The sequence below is a fragment of the Myotis daubentonii genome, chromosome 1 (genome assembly GCF_963259705.1).
Source record: "Myotis daubentonii chromosome 1, mMyoDau2.1, whole genome shotgun sequence".
Classification (NCBI taxonomy): Eukaryota; Metazoa; Chordata; class Mammalia; order Chiroptera; family Vespertilionidae; genus Myotis; species Myotis daubentonii.
In genome coordinates this window covers 28,183,290-28,201,311 of record NC_081840.1, presented here as the reverse complement: position 1 = coordinate 28,201,311, position 18,022 = coordinate 28,183,290, and the positions used below count along the sequence as shown (strand labels likewise).

The following is an 18,022-nucleotide window of genomic DNA, read 5'->3' as shown; positions in this document are numbered from 1 at the left end:
TTCATTTCGTTATTTATTACCAAGACACAAAGGGAGTATTGGTAGGCAATTTAAGTCTAAAGAAGGATCAACATATAAATTCCCAGGGACTTTATTTTTTATTGCTCTCTATTCAATATTGAGGACAATTTACATCGGTGATTTTTACTCCTTACTGGGCTGATGCCCATAATTCTTTTCTTTCATGTGCCCTTATCCACCACAGCCTGCATTTTGTCTCCATTTGTCTTCTTCTTTCTTAATTAACCCAATTGTCTCTTCTATATGTGAGGTAGTATATGTATACTTGCACAGCTGCCTGCAAATTACAGAGCAGGAATACTCAGCAGCTCGTGGTCACACCCTGCTGTGGTTCATACCCATAGATTTACAGACAGTTTTAGTTTATCACCAAACCTGGTCTAAATTTTAAAGATTCAGAAAGTATCTTCTTGACTATCAGCAATGTAAATTTTCTTTTACTTGTTCATACAAACATGCATTTCAGTGCAATGAAATGTGTATCCTGGACTTTGGCAAATAGAATTATCAGTTTTCTCTGGTCAACATTTTTCCCCCGTTCAAAATCACTTCCTTTTTCAACTGGGATTTCTCATCTAAACCACAGAACAAGTTATTTGTGTGGCTGTTTTCTCAAACTTCTATGAAGATGGTACCAGTCTATATTCATAAAGGAGAAGCTAATTTATTACATACAGTGCATGTATAGTGCATCAGGCAAAATTCTCTTCCAGAGTTGAGAAACATATTAATTCTTTCTCTACTCTTTAAGTAATTAAGTATTTCTTGAAACCAGTTGTCATTTAAAGCCATACTTAAAATTTCTTCTTTGGGAATTCTTCTTATTGCCATTTTTTGCGGATACTAAAATACCTAAATAGCTTCATGCTTACCATGTCTATTTTAAGATTTGAGAATATGAGTCATGTGTTTGATTTTTCTAAAATTATTTTTCTGAAAGAATCAAGATTAACCAGCTTCTCACCATATTCCAAAGATGTTCATGTTTTGGCAGTTATTAATATTTATTGGTTTTCTCACAGTCTTGAAGTAAATTTACTGAAGATGAATTTAACATAATGCTTAAAAAATTTTGTGTTTGGGCTAGATTTGAATCCCAGCCCTGGATTTGAAATCCAACCCTGCCTCTTACTAGCTTTGCAATCTTAGGAAAGTTAACTTGTCTGCACTTCATTTTTCTATAAAATGGGAATAATACTTCCTGTTAAGTGTACTTTATGTATTTAATCACTTAATACTGGTTGATACAGTGCCTGATGTGTGTAAGTACTCAATAAATATATACTAGAGGTACAAAGGTAAAGTTATGTTTAGTTTGAACTACCTGTTAGACATAGTAGCTGCTACATTTGTCATGCAGTAAAATATGTTTTACATATGGTTAGCCACACTGACTGAAAAATCAAGTATTATTAACTTCACTATCAACTTTACCTAACTTAACATGAACACTTATACACATTCCTGCTTGCTTCTTTTTCCTAGTCATGGTCAAGTATGTTGAATATGCTATATATGAACATCTATTTCTTTTCATTTAGCCAGTTGACTATCTTTCCCAGATTATCTTGTTTTTTTTTCTCCAAAATCACTTTCCTTTTTAGTGTCCGCATTATTTAGCACACCTATACACCACTTCACTAAAGATTATTGCTAATAAGAATAGTACTTTTTATTATAATTGTTATTTTAGGGCAGGAAAATATTTTCCTTGACACTGTTATGGTCCCTGGTTGGGTCTGAAAATTAACCTAATAAAGGTTAACAGGAGAGAACCATACAGCATCATTTCTATAAATTTTACATGACATAGGAGCCTTCATAGCAACATGAAGACCAAAGAAATAGTTAAGCCTGTGTGCTTTTATGATAGTTTTGATAATAAGTGAGTATTTGTTGGGGGAAAAAGGATAGGGCAAAGAATATGAGCTAAGGGTAGTAAATGGGGGAAACTTAGCAAGGCCTGTTTGTTCTGATTCTTCTCAGTGCCCCCTCATCTTAGAGATAAGGATGCTCCTTTCCTTACGCTATAGGGAGGGCACCTCTCACTTAAAGGTCTTATGACCTGCTTTAGGGGAGAAGGGCAAGGGAGAGACAGAAAGACCTTCTTGCTTCTGCCGTTTTCTTAAACTTCTCCATTTTAAAAAATTGAGTATGCCAAAGTGCCATATTTGGGGGTAGTATGTCCTGAACACCATCATTATATTCATTATATTGTCCTTGAATTCCATTATATGTCACTAGAGGCCTGGTGCATGCACCAGTGGGTCCCTTGGCCTAGTCTGCACCCTCTTGCAATCTGGGACCCCTTGGGGGATGTTGGAGAGCCAGTTTTGGCCCAATCCCCACAGGCCAGGCCGAGGTACCCCACCACTGCACGAATTCATGCACCGGACCTCTAGTATGCATATAAGCTCTTTGGTTAATCTCTTCCTGCCCTCCCTCCTCCCCGCTGCCCTCTGAGATTCCCAGTCTATTCCATCATTTCCATGCCCGTGGTTTCCGCTCCTGCGTTAAGCGTCTGCCCCCTGGTGGTCAGTTCGCATCATAGCAGCCGGTCGGCAGGTCGAACCTGTTAGGCTTTTATATATACAGATACTCTACAAGCACTTGCCTTATAAGTGGGGCAAAGCATTTTGCCAGGAAAGTAACTTATAGTGACCAGATTTCTAGGCTAGCACTCAAAAGTTTATATTACCCTTAACAAGTTGAAATAGCACTATAGTTTAATTGAATTGAGGGTCAAAATATAAGGATTAATTTAGGGATTTTATACTATTTGTAACATTATTTCTTGAGAAAATGCATTTTAACCTCTAATAAAATCCAGCTTACTCCAAGGCATTTTTACCCTGACAAATTCTAAACAGCAACATGTCTTACATTCTGTTTTCTTCCTCCAACAGCTCACCTGGGACATCTTCCTTAGAATACTCATTATGATGGAAGGGAAAGGGAGAGGGAAACTCTGGCAATTGGGGGCAAGGACTTCTTCACAGCAGCATCAACCATTGTTGAATGAAATTATAAATTGGACATTTATATCAGTGGTTTATACCTGTATAGTTAAATTTCAGTAAGTTTTTATAGTGTGGTGTCATTTCTAATACCTCTTCCTAATGAATGCTGATTTTTCTGACTTATTAAGTGCCTTCTATGTCCTTAGTATCTTGTAAACAATATATAGGTGTTTGAACCAACTGAGAAAGATAGATGTCTGACTCTGAATTAAAAGAGGTTATTTCTACTACCTGGTCTGTTCATGAGAAAGCTAATTTATCATGAATGTAGCAAACAGGATTTTTAATCCTGTTAAAGTTTTAATAGTACCAGTTTAAAGGAGTTTGATCTTGATTATCCTCTGCTCATTTCGTTTTCTACATTAAGTTCAGTCAGAGTACCAAAATGCAGATTTAAAAAAACAAAAACATACTTTGAGGTTAAAGTTTGTAATTAATTTTTTTTAATCCTCTCTCGAGGATATGTTTTTATTGATTTTAGAGAGAGAGGAAAGGAGAAGAGGGAGAGAGAGAGAAACATCAATGTGAGAGAGAAACATTGATTAGTTGCCTCCCTTATGACCCGACCAGGGATTGAACCCACAACCTAGATATGTGCCCTGACTAGGAATCAAACCTGAAACCTTTTGGTATACAGTATGTTACTCCAATCAACTAAGCCACTCAGCCAGGGCTGTAATGAATTTGATGTCCTAGGTGAATGTAAAAATTGAAATTGCTATCATTGTGTTTTTTTCTACTTGATTATTTATACCTTGAGTTTTTCTAACATTACCAATAAGTTATGATTAATCAAGTATCGATTGGGCATCTCTGCTACAGAGAAGATATTGCTTTATTAGTTATATAGAGAATGTAGTAAAAATTTTAAATAGGGCTTCACTTAAGAATTTTACAAATTGGATATTGTCTGTATTTTTTTAAAAAATCATATTCTTTGTATTCAAGCTGAAAATTAAAACTATTCAGTGTTAGCATCAAAAAAGTCTGTAGGAAAATCATCATTCTTGGGCTCTGTGTTCACAAAATAGTCATGGGGGGTTATTTTATAATTCACCAAATTATTGTCAAGTCCCAAAAAAGAACTTGCTTAGGGCAGATTTTTCTAGAATAGATTTGAGATCTTGAGGCCTTATTATATAACTTTAAAAATGCCATAATATTTCTTTAGGCCATATTTTTTCCTATACAGAGATGGTGTCAGTTATTCTAACTTGATGGAAAGCCTTATTTAATTTATTTGCCTAGTGCAGACCTCTTTGGAAAGGAGAGATAAAGGCAAAGCATGATATTACTATTAACATTACTTATTGGAGAAGAATGCAAATTTTCACCCTTCAAATGCTCTTCTCTGCTCTAAGTTACCAAATACATTTGAGTGGTATATGAGACATTGAGAAAGAACTCAGCAAACACCATAGGTCAGAATGAATAGCATATGCAAAAGAGATATAATCTACAAAAAGGAATTTGAGAAATGTATTTTGAGTCCACTCAATTCAATATAAGGGCATATTTTGAATTCTATGTAATTCATTTTAATCATACAAGTAGTCTTTCCCATGTGTTATCTAATAAATGTTTCCTACCCCACTTTACAATTGTGGCTGTCATTCTCCAATGTACATTAATCTGTAATGTTTACATTCTTAATAATAGTGTTATGCCTATTATTCAAAACCTTTTCAACTCTATTTTATCTTTTTGCATCTAAGACAGAATTATTTTATTCTCATTTTTTTATTTTTTTTTATTTTTAAATTAGTGCTTAGAGAGAGAGATTTGTTGTTCCACTTGTTTATGCATTCATCGGTTGCTTCTTATATGTGCCCTGATTGGAGATCAAACCTGCAACCTTGGCATATGAGGACAACACTCTAACCAACTGAGCTAACCAGCCAGGAATAGTATTTTATTCTCATTTTTGACAAGAATTACAGAATTAAAAATTATAGAGAAATGTTAGGGGGGTTTCCCCAAGGTACCCTATCATCATCAAGAGGCTACACTAGAAATAAAAAATGGAGAATGTCATCTTAATGTCCTTTCCATTAGCTTTGAAAAGTTCAACTTGTATAATTACAGGTATATGATGTCAGTATTTTATAGGTGTGCTCATTCTTATCATACTGACTTCTCTTTAGCCTAAATATTTTGTGTATCCAAACCCATATTCGGTTTGTAAGTGAGATATTTTATATGGAGGAGTAAATATCAGTGCATTGGATGATAAATTGAAGTCACATACAGCCTTTGAAATGTAAATGCTTTTGACCTAATTTTCATCTGACTTTTGTTACTACAGAAAGCAAAGGATTATTAAACATAATAAAATTATTATATAAAATAAGATTATTTTATAATAAAACAATTGGCTCTGTATTATACATAGGAAAACTAATATTGAATATATTCCTTGGAATTGAGAGTGGTATATTACTACTCAAATGTTTTTAATTTTAAAAAAGAAAAAGAGAGGAAGGATGGAGTGAAAGGAGAAGATAGGGGGGGAAAGGAAACAGTTTTTCTTTCCATTTTCTGCTTTAGTATTTAAAAAAAAGATCACTTATTATAATTTCTCCTATCAAATAGTTGCAGACCATGAGTAGCAACTTAAAGAACAAGTGTGAATTCAGAAAGACCTTAAAGATATTTTTGGAATCATGTTCCATGAAATCCTGAATGAAATTCAGATTCACATGGACTTTTATAGCCATAGTTTTAAATTATATTAGCAGTTTTCCTTGTCCTATTTCTAAGTTTGCCTTAGGATAAGAACAGAAGGGTCTATTTTTGAAATTTTGTCCATGCCATTCTGCACTCAATATTGCCTAGAGTCATAAAAATTGGGCTTGATGCTTTTATTTTTTCCCCCTCTTTGGCAACTTGCTGCTATATCAACACACAGCATTTAAATCTAATTCTGTTTGGGCTGCGATGCCAGCTGTTTTCTATGAGAAGCATGACATGAGCTAATACATGGCTCTTTGAGAAGACTGTTGTGTATGTATCTCACCAAAAGAAAAATTCCTTTAGCAATCTAGTCCTTTGAATTTAGTATTGAAGCTGCAGTAATAGATGATGGCCTTCTATACAGTACTTGACAGAGAAGGGAATGCCGCAAGAATAAAAGTGGGCACTGAGGTAAAAATGGTCTTCTGCAGTCAGAGGCTGCTAAATTAGTCACTGGTACTTCTCAGTTGTGGTGGTAGGCATCCTTCAAAGAATGCACATGAGTGGGAGAGTAAGAAAGAGAAAAAAGGAGGTTTGAAAGAGATGTATGAGGAAATGTTGAGTCAGTCTTCAAGCTCAAATATTTGACTCAGAGTCTGAAGTAATTGGGTCAAATTAAGACCGACTTTGTCTTATCAATTTCCCAGCCCAATCATACAGCTTTAAATATATCAAACATGTCTTAACTCCTTTATATCCATAACAGTGCCAAACTGTTTTTAAACCATTTGTACACCATAAGCGACTATAGACACAAGCAGAGGACCTTTTTTAATTAAATTCAAAATATTATGGCAGTTAACTGGTTAAACAAACTTTATAATTGCCTTTGATATTTTAACTGTGTATTAGAAGCATTGATTTAACTATCATGTGATCAATACCTTTCATTAATTCTAGTAAGTATTCATCTTATTTCATGTATGCATCTTTTGTTTACTAGAAAATAAAATAAATTAGATGCTGTTTTTCCAAGTGGAAAAAATATTCCTGTTTCCCTTTTACTTTAAAGTTTTATTTTGAAAAGATAGGAAGAAAATGAATGTTCCTGAAATTGGGCATTTAATCTTTATATTCCTAAATCATTTTTATGAACATGAATTATTATTATGTTGCTTAATTTATAACTGGATGTTCCCAAAGAAAATCAGTGTGAGTACAGTAATTGGACCACACAACTGTCAATTACTCCAGTCTTTGATATGTAGGCTAATGAAATTTAAACAAACAAACAAAAAATGTTATATGACCAGAAGCTCAGAATTATCTAAATGACCTCCATTAGCTCATTTCCCTTTATATATAGCAAGTTTATCTGTACTCACCCTGGTTCATCTATTTTAGAGCCACGTAGCACATTTTAAGAGTTCAAAAGACACTTCAAACCTGGCCTGTGTGGCTCAGTGATTGAATGCCAACCTTTGAACCAGGAGGTCACTGTTAGATTCCTGGTCAGGGCACATGTCTGGGTTTCAGGCTCAATCTCTAGTAGCGGATGTGCAGGAGGCAGCTGATCAATGATTCTCTCATTATTGATGTTTCTATCTCTCTCTCTCCCTTCCTCTCTGAAATCAATGAAAATATGTTGTTGGTTTTTAAAGCCAAGTCAAAATAATATTGCGTTATTCATTCAACCTCAACTGCCGCCATATATATTTTAGCAAGGGTCTCTATAGCCATTCTCATTGTTACAGGTCAGTGATTGTAGCATTTCTAAAGAATTCTTGGGCATATATAAGTACCACTGTTTCAGTCATTCTATATCACTGTCCTTTCATTTGCAGTTACCTAACTTTTAGATATAACTGAGCTCTGTTTCAACGCTTTGTTCTGAAATATTCCCCAGCTAGAATTATCTACCTGTTCTTTATTGAGTTATTTATCCTGGTAGATGTAGCTATACTATGTCATTGCCTTAATGTTTGAAGTCACTTTGGCTTTCTTTTAAATATCCCATCCACAAAGAGAAATGTTGCTATTGCTCTTAAGTCATGATGTGGTTCAAAATACCTGTTATTACTCTGACACACACCTTTTAAATTTTTATAAGCTATGTCTTTTGACTCTGGCCTATTACTTGAAAAGAAAATGTCAGATCACAGATGATATTGGTGTTTTAAGGTTGAAATAAGAAGTATAAAGAGGAAAATAACATATAAGAATCCCTGTTCTGTTCTTTGGTATTCTGTAATTTACATTCACCCATTTTCTTACTGCAGTTCCCTACATTTCACTCTTTTCTGTGCTTTTCTTTCCTGTGTATATGTGTTTTTTAATAGAAATGACCTATCTTTATATCTCTACCTGTTTCCTATTTTTCTTTCCTTTTTCTATAAATAACCCAACCCATCTCAGCCAGTGATAAAGAGTATGAACTTTAATAATTGTTTATATGAATATGTGTATCTCAGCTTGCTATAAAGAAACAAAATGGGATGAGCATAGCTGCTTTAGTATTTAAATATGGCAAAGAATAAATAACAGCCATATATTGTGCCTATATTCTAGGCGAGCTATCTCACAGGAATATGGGACAGATAATCTGAAAGAAACTAGCATGAATTAATTAGGTATAACATTTATACCTATAAAAATTTTAAGTCATGCAGTGGCCCTGTGAAAATACTATTTATGAAAAGAATATCTGTGCCTTTTTCAGCTTAGTTGAGTTAAAACGTAATGGTAATAATGAGTTTAGGATTACAGATTAGTAAAGCCAGTTAATTTCAAAATTGTTCTATGATTATAGACTGTAAAATAATCCTAAATATTTTATTGTAGATGTGTATACAGGGAAAGGACTGCGGAAGGATGTATTGATGGCTCAGAATAAATCTATCAACAATTGAGTGAGACTGATTTGAACAAATAAAATAATGGTCAATCTATACTATACTAAGAGGTTTGAATTTTAAAAAATTTAATCAAATGTATCATTTTCAATAGCAGTTTCTATTTTTCTTTCATTTTGAATAATGTTTGACTTGTTTTTCACATATTCAGTAAAGAATATTGATAAGCAAAGAGAAAAAAATTACCTTTGAACTTCCCCATGTTAAATACTGTTGACATTTAATGAAAAGAAATAATAGGATGGTGTATCGAGGAGAGTAGAAAGGGAATTCTATTGAGACTGTAAAGTAAATAAAGAAGCATATATAGAAGGAATAATTATCTTTAAAGAATAACTTATGTGGAAAGTTTTAAGAACAATTAGTATATAAGAGATTTAAGAGTTGGAAAACCTGGTGGATGTGTTTCTGCAGTTTGACTTGATTGTATTCCTTATGCAATTAGTGAGCAATGAAAGGAATAGCAAAGCTCCCTGAAGCAACCCTGAGAAGAGTAAAGGGAGTAAATTGGTGAATGGCAAAACAGTCAAGGACAGTGGTAACAGCTAAACAGCATTCTCAGTTCAATATATACTTAGCCAAGGGGGAAAAATAGGAAAAACATATGGTTTGAAAACATTGGCATTGTGTTTGTTATAGAATAAAAAGGGCAAAAGAATATCCAGGTGATCCCAAATTCTGAATTTGAGAAATCTAAGCTAAAGGGTTTCTTGATATCCACAACCTCATTTAAATATCCTTTGGTGAATCAGTTCCCTTTTTTCTCTTTTTTGTTACAGTTCTCATTTTTTTAATGAAATACTTCAAATATATAACAAAGAATAAATAACAAACACCCATATGCTGACCATCTAGATTTAACAAATATTAATGTTTATTATAATGTCTTTAGATCTTTTAACATTTTTTAAAAGTTATTACAAAGCTCAAGTTCCCTTTGCATAGGATTATAATTATAGGAAAATAGTACATTATATGTTAGAAATTTAGAAAGATATTCTTTCTACATGTGTGGCATATATTGACCCTGCATTTGAATGATGCTGTATTTTTAGGACCCCTTTTGCTTCTGTGATACCTTGATATATTCCTGCTTATATTTATTTTTAAAATACTTATTTAGTAGCATGATTTGAAGGATTTGGGGTATGTGCTGATGGAGAGAGAATACACACACAAATACTGTATGTGTATATGTACTAAATACAGGGGTGAGTTATATGAATGAGTTATATGAATGTGAACTTATACTGGTATGAAGGGGCAGAACTAGCAATATATATAGAGCAAATGCATATTTTTGCAAGGTAATTAAAGTGGTCTAAAACAACTTAAACTACCTGTAAGCCTAAATTTAACAATGTTCTAAGAAAGAATACCCCTTCTAATTCACTTCTTCCTACACATGACTATTTAGCTTTTTCTTTAAAAAAAAAAAAGTGTCTAAAATGAAACTTCATCCTGAAAATATAATCCCTAATTGCATAGCAATATTCTACCCTTCTAGGTTATTTGGCTGTTCTAATAATCAAATTGATGTAATATAGATTAACAGGAGAAAAATTTTTAATTTTGTGCATATGGGAGTCCCATAAAGATATGAGACCAACATCAAGTCAGGCATTTGAGGCTTATATATCTTCCTGAGCCAAGGAATGGGATGGGGGCCTGAGGCTTCAAAGGGTAGGAGGTAATTCACAAGACAATAAGAATAGCAGATGTTTGGTAATTAGATGTTTGCCCTGCCATACAGATAGATTATTCAAATGAAAGTTCCCTCTGGTAACAGCTGTCTCTTTCTCTGAGCTAGCCCCCTCTCCCCCACATCAAATTTTTTTTGGTAGGTAAGAGAGGTGAAAGTTTTTCTTGAGTCTGCTGGATCATGATTGCCTCAACTCAAAATAATCCACATGCTAAAGGAGAACTTTTCAGGGTGGCATATTTTGCTCCCCTTCCCTACTTTACTGTGTGATCTAAAGCCAGTAACAATCCTTGCTTTTTCATCTCTAGAATGGATATAAATATCTTTGTAAAATAATCAGTTATTCATCTGAAGATTGAGAAATAGTGTTATGAATAATCCCAAATCCCTATTAGTAAAAATATATTTTATTTAGCTTTGTTTTACATATACAACTAGGTAATATATTTTCCTCCTATTTATCATATTCAACATTAAAATTCTCAGAACAAACATCAACTCAAAAATATTGTTGTTACCAAGGGGAAATCAGCCAGAGATTACAAATTTTCTAGAGGTGATTGATAGTGGCTCAATTTATAACTAAAGCTTTATATAGGAAATACATTAAGAATATTCATCATTGATGTTCGTATTCATATTCCCTTTAGACCTGGTGATAACCAGTTATGTTCTACATATTATATTATTCTCTTTAGGAATAAGGAACTCACCAAGTTACCTATGCAGCACCATAAATGGGCTTTTGATTTACAATGAAAAATATAATCCACTTCAACAACTCTGTGCCTGTTATAGTTCTGACTTACTTTAGAAGAGGTCAATCCTGAAAACAAAAAGAATTCTTCACATTTACCCAAGACTTAAGAAGCTCGGGAATTTAAGACAATAATATTTTATACAACCATGGAAAAACATTTAAGAATAATCCTCTGGAAAAGATTTACAAAATTGTATTGCTTATAAATACTGTCTGTGCACCTTCAAAGACTTACATTATCAATATATATAAAAGGCTAATAAGCTAAGTGTCCTTCCCACTGTCTGGGTAATGACATCACATAGCAACACCTGGCTTCCTCTCCCTAGCAATGACCAGCCTCCTTACAGTTTCTTCAGCCCAGGAACATGACTTGCTTTATAGCCAGGTGGAAACACTTTACACTGTAACCAAATGTCTGTGAAGCGTTTTCCCCTGCCTCATTTCATTTGATCCTCACAGAAGCCCTGGAGTAGGTAGATAGGAGACTCAGTAGAATCCCATTTTCTTTTCATTAGCTGGAAAATGGAGATTTTAAAAGCTTAGGAACTTGACTCGACTGAAAAGAAGTAAGAAATGGTGGACCTTGAAAATCACTTCAGGTTTTCTCACTGCACAGAATATAGTCAAACACTGCTGCAGTTAAATATTTTACCCTTTGTTCTCCCTGCATGATCTACAATAATAATCTGCTTCGTATTGATCTTTACTGCTGTGTTGTTGACAATTACTGTGTTGCTGACAATTACCTGAAAGAGAAGTTTGGGTGCTTCACTGGGCTGGAAAAAGTTTTGCTAAATCAGAAAGCAGGTCTAGTTAAGCAAGTTTGTTCTATATCTATAAAGGCTAAGTTGACTCGTGCATTCACGATACATATAAAGCTCTACTGGCACCTATCACATGTGTGTGTTTCCACCTGTCATTGTTGGTCATAAATTTGGTTGACACTTCTATTATAGAGAAAGGGCGAATAGCGATATTAAAATAATTCTTCTAATTAATTTCCTTTCTATGTGCACTAATTTGCGCACCAGGCCACTAGTACATAGATAATAGAATTGTTGCTCTCTCTTTGTGATCAACACATGACTAAGAGTTCAAAGAATAATTAGCTATAGAAGTGTCTGTGTGTGTGTGTGTGTGTGTGTGTGTGTGTGTGTACGTTTACATTTGGTTAGTTTTAAATGTGATGGCTGTTAAATGATTCCATATAACTATTTATCTAAACCAATGGAAAAAGAGCAAGTAAAACAGATTTTCTTTTTTTAATGTATTTTTTATTGATTTCAGAGAGGAAGGGAGAGGGAGAGAGAAATAGAAACATAAGTGATGAGAGAGAATCATTGATCACCTGCCTCCTGCATGCCCCCTACTGGGGATGAAGCCCTCAACCCAGCCATGTGCCCTTGAATGAAATTGAACCCGGGACTTTTCAGTCCACTGTCCGACGCTCTATCTACTCAGCCAAACTGGCTAGGGCCAGATTTTCTTTCTTTTTGTTTTTTTAAGTCTGAGGTCTTTATAACTTTTTAATAACCATATTCCTTTTTTGTTTTGTATGGGGTCTACTAAATGGTAATTTCTTAATTCAGAGACCAATTTTACATAATTTTTCAAAAGTATAAGGACATCTTTTATATATAAATTGATAAAGAGCAGCATATAAAGATAGGAAAGATTTCTAGAGCTACAAAATTCTAGACATAAAAGGAAGCTTGGAAATTATCTAGTACACAGTTTTTTAACTGTTTTTTTCTCCTGAACCTATTTGGGAATCTGGCAAAGTCTACACTCTTCTTTTCAAAAAAAAAAATATATATATATATATTTTAAATATATAAATATATAGAATTACAAAGAGAACTAATTGAAATCATTATCAAAATATGTATAAAATAAGTTATGATAAAATACTGCTTTGTCCATTAGATAATAAAACCTGTTAGTAATTAGACGACTGTTATTTGAAATCTTGATGAACATGACAATATTTTAAGATACTCATAATAATTCAAAGCAATAGGTTCTGCTAATATTATTGTGGCTTGTCACATATGCTCATAATGAAAGAAAATGCTAAAATTTATTTAGTTTGATGAATATAAAAATTATAAATATTTTTTCTTTATTCCAGTAAATGGACCCCCCTGACAAATATCCACAGATTCTCTCAAGGGGTCCATCAACCTCAATTCAAACCCCTGAAAATATCCTCATTTTGCAGTTGAGGAAACTAAGTTCCATAGAAATGAGGTAACTTATCTAAAATCATACAAAGCAAAAGCAGATCAATCCTTGCAAAGATAACCTTAGACCTTATCTCAGCCTTTTTTGAACCATAGTCTAGAAATTGGCCATTATATTGTTACTGATTTGTGGCATAATCTGAAGCAAATTCTTTATTCTCATTGTTCCTCAGATTCTACCAACATACATAAGGATAATAACAATAACATAGATCTGTATTGCTCTTTTTCATCTATAGTAGTTTCACCTTCACATACATTATCCTACTTAATTTTCCCCCATTTTATGGATTAGGAAATTAAAACTTTGAGGTGTTGATTGTTGAGTCTAAGGCCAAAAAGCTAGGAAAAGGGGAAAAAATCAATATTAGAAACCATACCTGTTATCATACTGCCTTTCATGTCATAAATAAATCAAAAACTTTAGTTCTGTAGTTGCATTTGTGTTGTGATATCATAAACCTAACTGAACACAAATGAGTTGTTATCAGGATCAGATGAGCCCAGTACTTGTATCCAAATTTATAGATAAAGTGATGAATGAATGGAACTATGGAATAGAGTATTTGTAGACCAATTATCCATTTTTGTTATAAGAAGTTGGAAAAGAAAGAAATAGAATTTAAGAATCTGTGATTGTAGCATTGGCTTAATTTGTTTAAATCAAACCTTTCTGGTTTGGGGTAGGCTAAAGAGGCAAATAATCAGAGGAAACGCCAAGGAGGTTCTTTTTTTCTATCTTCTTAAGTTTTATTTTTATGAGTAAATGGCATTCAGTAAAGTTTGTGCTTTTGTAGACAGATTATTCTTAAATAAATTTAACAAGATAGAAAAATTAAAATGAAATCTTTATTATCTCTCATTCTACTGACCTGACTCTGAGATATAGAACATCCTGTTCTCTTAGAAAATAAGGAATCTTCTTAACCTAAACTGAAACTTTTGGTATAGGATTACTTTTATTGGACTCCAATAACCTTAAGTAATAATAATAGTAATGTGTTTTCCAAACTTTTAAGATCATTCTGTAGGTTACCCATATATTTTTTAGATATAATTCACATACTTTTCATATTATATCTCTTAATATTAGCAGACCCAAATAAGTAAAAACTATTTTTAAGTTAGTACAGGAGTGGATATGATCATACTGATGAGAAATCATTTTTAATCTGCTGAGATTAGAAAAACTATAATTACTACAAAATATACAAATATTCAAATATGGCTAATATTTACTGTGTATAAAGTACTATGTTTGACATGATAGAAAGAGAATATACCAAGAATTAAAGTTAAATCCTTTCTCTCCACAACCTACAGTATATTCAGGGACCCGCATCAATAATTGGAATATTAGTAACTGTGGTAACTCTTATAATAGAAGTTCAGATAAGAGGCTTTATGAGTTTAGGTAAACCTAAAACCCGATTGTGGTGTACAGCCATATATGTACAGCCATATAAATTTATTAAAAATCATAAAACTGTATACCTAAAATGAGTGAATTTTATGGTAGGTAAATTTTATCTCAATACAGCTATTAAAAGAGTTTAGGGAAAGAAGAAATTGTTTCTGATTAAGAACTTGGAGAATATTTTTTGCACCTGGTGCAATTCAGGCTGGATCTTAGAAGACAAGTAGTATTTAGATTAGAAAATAAGCAACAGGATATTCCAGAGAGAGTAAACAGCTTGTCTAAGGCCTAAGAGTTCAAACGTACAAGGATTATGCTAGAGGAGTTAGTTCAGACTTTGCTCCATGCCTTAGATTATATGACTTGCATTCCTACTAGTACATATGGCCAAATGGCTATGACATTTCCAAAAAGTTTTGGTCAATTCCTATTGAAAAACATAACTGTATATAAATACTTTTTCTTCCTTTGAGTTAAAAATAAGTATTTGCCTCCATTTTGAGCGGATGAGGAAGTTACAATTAGAGGGTGTATAATTACGGTATTTCACAATTATCAGTGGCTCCACTGATAGCAACTCTTGATATTTGTTTCCACCTTTATAGCTAAAATCACTGATACCTGCATTATCTCCCATGAGTCCTATAGTCTTTATTTTCCCCAAGAGGAAACAGATTAAAGGAGGACCCAGAGCCTAAAATAATAAAGACATGCTAACAGAAAGGTAAACATGCTCTGACCTGCAAAGAATAGGATGAGGGAGAGAGAAAATGGTAATATAAATAAATGATCTTTGAACAATTAAAAATCTAACTAAATTGCATGCCACATATGACTCAAAACTCATACAAAAAATAAAATAGGTGAAGTTAACTACTATCTTCAATTACAGATTAGCAAATTTGCATTTTTCCTAATGAGCTGATATGACCTATTACTGGCCCATCTTTTATTGACAGTAGAGAAAAGTACAGTGGGGCCTTGACTTACGAGTTTAATTCGTTCCCGTGACGGAGCTCATTGCTCAAATTACTCGTATGTCAAATCAATTTTCACCATTACAATGACACGTGATGCTGGGCTGATGTTGTGGCGTTCACTGTGACGTTCGCTACGCCAACTAGCAGTGGGGTATCTGAAGCTGGCTCATAACCAGAATTTTAGCTCGCAACTCAAAGCAAAAAATCAGCCGAGAGACGGCTCGTATCTCGAAAAACTCGTTAGTCGGGACACTCGTAAGTCAAGGCCCCACTGTACACAGGAAAGTTAGCAACAATTTCTAAATAGGTAGGGGTTTTTTTTGCTTTTTAAAATGTAAAAAGATTACAATTTAAATTAGGTGTTTCAAAAAATTGCCATAGAATTTTCCAGATTATATGAGTGAGCAGATATACAGAAGCTTAATTTCTAATTTTAAATATGACTGCTGGCCAGTAAAAATATGCTAAATATAGAAAGGGCTTTCTTAATGATCCGCAAAGATGATTTCTTTTGTTCTTGACTTTAACCCCATTTGACCAACTGCTCAGAATTTTTCAATATGAGTCATAGTGTATTAATTAATTTATTCCACCTGTTTGCAGGGGGAAAAATACAAATTAGCCTGGTGAGCAGCAAAATAGAGACAAGTTTTTAAGAAACCTAAGTTGTGTTAACCTGCAATCAAATGTAATCTTTATTTTAATATTTATACATTTTTATGTTGTTATGAGCCTATTCTTAACGTGGATTTTATTTATTTGTTTCTCTCCTCCCTTATTTCTGTGAAATGCAGAAAGGAAAGGGTGTTTGTTATTCATACATTTATACCCCACTAACTGGTGTTACACATCTGGCTTCCACTGGAGAGCCCCTGACATCGCAGGGAACGGTGATCAAAATTCCACACACTAGCTTCATGCTGGGGGCTCGTAGCTACTGCAGCATTGAAGAGGGCCTTTTCCTGGCTTCTTTAAAATAAGCATGGAGATGGGATGGTTTAAGGGAAGAACACCTCTCAAGTCATATGACCACTGCTGCGCTTCTGTGTGTCCTGCTTTCTTCATAACAGCTTGGCACTACATTCTTTCCCTGTATCTTAGTGGGCTTGTGTGTACGAGTGGGATGGGGGTTTGGGTGGAGCGTTGTCAGTGGATGGTTATACATCATGCATGCAATGTTAGAGTGATGTGCCTTCCCTTATGTGTCACAGATTATGATCACAGATTAAATCTTCTGTGTTCCTGAGAGACTGGGCCGTCTCTCTCTTATTGGTGTGAGATTCATGTGTTTTGATGTTTACACCCTCAATTGTTCTTCATGTTGCATTAAACATAATTTGAAATGTTCTCCTTTAAGAGTTAGCTTTTCATGTTGGGCTGAAAAAGTCTTCATTTCTGTGTAGCAATTCATGTTATTATAACCTATGGCTTTCAATTGTACCTCCCATAATGAAGAGCTGACTTTAAACACTGTGCTATTCTTGTTATGACCTAAGCATAAGGTAAGTCACTTCTCTAACTGTATCTAAAGATTGTGGTTGTTTGTTAAATTTTTCTCAGTTTTGTTTAAAGCATTTTCACTTTTTCCCTTACCATTTATTGCGTGTTCTCCCCCCTTTTGTTTTCTGTTTCATGGCTTTAAGATTTGTTAATGGGCAATGTGATGATCTTCAGCAAAATTATATTACACATGTAAACACATGTTGAAATTAATTAAATGAATTATTTGATGTCTGAAAGCAGTCTTGATTAGTAAATGAATACCTATATTTTCAGTGAGTGTCTTGTACATCTCATTTCCTCCACCAACGTTTCTACACCATTATTGTAGTTTTGACTCCAGTTGAAAGAGAACTTCATTGTCAACACAATAAAGTCAGATGTTAATCCAATAGAATAAAGTAATAGATAATCCAATACCATATTTTTCATTTTTAATCCCTGAAAAATTTGGTATTAGGGCAAAATATTGGTTTTATTTTGTTTTTCAAACTTTATTTTTCTACATTGAGTAAAAATCCAGGGTAAGATAAAACAAAACAATAAGCCATAAAAGTTGAGACAGACCTGTGTTACCTTCTTTATAGTTCATATGTGTGAGAATAAGAACAATAGTTGTTTCTCAACTTTATTCTTTCAAGTAAATTCCATTTCATTGTGAGTTAAGTAAAATCTTTATATTGGGATTTTATAAAATAAATAGATAAAGATGACCACTTTAATGGTACAAGAGAGAGGGGCATCTGCTACATGCATAAATATTATTACATTTTTAAAATTATTTTCCTCAA

The 18,022-nt window shown here is 33.5% G+C and overlaps 1 protein-coding gene across 11 annotated transcripts in view; it reads left to right on the top strand.

Moving 5' to 3' along the window:
* The window catches only part of GPHN (gephyrin), a 444,048-nt gene that overhangs the window by 321,636 nt on the left and 104,390 nt on the right, over positions 1–18,022 (top strand). The window lies entirely within an intron of this gene.